Source organism: Nesoenas mayeri, assembly GCF_963082525.1.
Source record: "Nesoenas mayeri genome assembly, chromosome: 11".
Classification (NCBI taxonomy): domain Eukaryota; kingdom Metazoa; phylum Chordata; class Aves; order Columbiformes; family Columbidae; genus Nesoenas; species Nesoenas mayeri.
The window spans coordinates 21,313,076-21,315,551 of record NC_137563.1 but is presented as its reverse complement, the minus strand read 5'-3'; the positions used below and the strand labels follow the sequence as shown (position 1 = coordinate 21,315,551).

General features: G+C 52.9%; 1 pseudogene across 1 annotated transcript; it reads left to right on the top strand.

Annotated features, from left to right (window-relative positions):
* Nucleotides 1-637: 637 nt before the first annotated feature.
* On the top strand, nucleotides 638-2,152 carry LOC308044743 (annotated as a pseudogene). Its single transcript has 4 exons — nucleotides 638-741; nucleotides 854-996; nucleotides 1,293-1,474; nucleotides 2,033-2,152. The product of its transcript is annotated as an uncharacterized misc_RNA (transcript).
* The last annotated feature ends 324 nt before the right edge of the window (nucleotides 2,153-2,476 follow it).

Sequence of the window (2,476 nt, the reverse complement as noted above, 5' to 3'; positions counted from 1 at the left end):
AATGATGGAGAGCGGCTTGGTGAGCAGCTCCACTAGCTTCCTCAGAACCCTTGGGTGGATCCCATCCATCCTCAGAGACGTGTATGTGTTTCAGCGGTGTAGCAGCCCACTAACCACTTCCCCTTGCGTTATGGGGTCTTCATTTTGCTCCCAGTCTCTGTCTTCCCGCTCAGTGGACTGGGTACCCTGAAAACATATGGTCTTACTCTTTGAGGCAAGGGAGGCATTAAGTACCCCAGTCTTTTCCTCAGCCTTTGTCACTCTTTTCTCCCTGGATAACCTCACAACATCTTTGTAGCCCTGAGTTACCTGCTGCTTCTTCCAAAGGTCATAAACTCTCTGTTTTTTCCTGAGTGGCAGAAAAAACCCTCTATTCACCCAGGCCAGATTTCTTCCCCGCAGTCTTGTCTTTCAGCACGTGGGGATGTCCTGCTCCTGCACTTGGAAGATTTACTTCTTGAAGAACGTCCAGCCTCGCTGGCCTCCTGTGCCCCACAGGAGCGCCTCCCACGGGCCTCTGTCACCCAGGACAGTAAGAGGCCCAGGTCTGCCCTCCAATACTGCCCAAGGTGGCAGTTCTGCTAACCACGTGCCTTCATCATCTGAGAACTGAAAAATCTCTCATTTCACAGTCACTATGCCCATGATGGCCTTCGACCGTCACATCACCCACAAGTCCTTCTCCGTTCCCAAACAACAGGTCCAGCGGGGCGCCTTCCCTTGTTGGCTCACTGACCAGCTGTGATGCAGCACAGCAGCTGAGCTGGAAGGCGACTCAGGTGCTATGGATAGAGAGCAGACTCGGGAGTGGAACGGGGCGGCCAGGAAAGTCCTGCTCCTCGCTGCCTACCAGCAATGGTACTTCTGGGCCTCTGCTCCTATTGCTCTGCTGGAGGACCAGAAAAAGGAGCCACAAGCCAGAATGCAGCTGCCAGCAGGGCAGCCCTGGATGTCAAGACGAGGGGGAAGAAGATGATGGTGGTGATGACGACTCGTGTGACACAAGGGATCTGGGCAGATCTGTGGCCAATCAAATCTTGTAGCCAGTGCCGTGCGTGGCTGACAACTGCAGATTGGTGGAGGAGCTGGTAGACAGGCTCCTTAGAGCCTGCCGAAGTCTTTTTGGGATGAACTTCAACCCGCAGCTGCTGCCAGCCACTGGGCTGGGCTGTGTCTATGAAGGCTGGCGTGCCTGGGAGGACAGTGTCCCCTACCAACGGCTCGTGCCCCTGCAGCCTCCCCTACGCACGCCTGCTGCTTGGAGCCGGACACCGCAAAGTCCTGCTGAGCAGCAACTCCTGCTGCATGTGCGGTACGGCGCGTGTGCACAGCGGAGCGGCTGGTGGGGGACATGCTGTGGTTCCTGCAGCACAGTGAGGAGGAGCTGAAAAGCCGAGGCCCCAGCCTCCTCAACACCCTCTGCACCAACTCGTACTTGGACATGCAGAAAAACACCTGCTGTTTCCAGGTGTTGGTGATAAGAAGAACAAAAATCTTTTAGAAACCCTGGGAGTAAGGTAGCAAGACTATGCCTATTGTAACAGAAACCTGGCAGAGAAACAACAGCTCTGTAGAGGTTGGACATGAGGCAAAGCAGGATGGCCTTGGCTTGCAAGCTGGGAAAGCGAAATGTTCCAGTAAATGAAGGAAGAGCTGCGTGACTCCTGCTGAGTCGCAGCACAAAGTGACAATGTGCTTGTTCAATAAATCGGGTCAAGAACCGACACCGGGGGGCACCAGCTGCGGGGACACCGGGGACACCCCAGACCCCGATGAAGACTCTGGAATACCAAAGATGATCTGCCGGCAAAGGGCGGGGGCATGGAAATAATTTATGTCTAATGCATTAACTAAGTGGTAGAAACAAATGAATGTGCAGTAGGTGTATATAGTAAATACCAAGAAGTGCAAATCACACACACACTCAATTAAAGGAGCAATCCTCCAAGTGTCCAGTGCACTGTAATGAAAGTGCTGCTTTTCAACACTTTCTAAACATGTTAAAGAGTCTTTTTGCTGATTTTTGGTATTATTGGTGAAAGATGCCGGGAAGTTTTTGCCTCAGTCTCGTTGACAACAGCTGACGGTGCTGCCCAATGCACATTCCTGCAAGCTCCAGCTGAGGAACCGGCAGGGAAATCCTGCCCCTTGAGATGATTTTTGGTGTGCCGCTAGACAACTCCAACTCCTTCCTGATCCCTGAGTACGGAGAGGCCAGCTTTGCCGTCAGCACGGCACAGCAGGAGAGCTGCAATGTGCCCACGATGCATTTAATCAGGCAGGGCCTGCACAACCTCTTCCTCCCCAAAAGCGAGAACTGTCTGCAACAAAGGGCTGTCACTGTTGTGCTCTGAACTGCTTTTCTGCCCCATATATTTGTCATGAAGTGTTCGTAGCTTGTCCTTGCATCTGTCCTGGGTTTGTAAGAGCTGTGATTGAACTCCCACTGCAGCTGCTCTGAAACTAGGACTGTGAA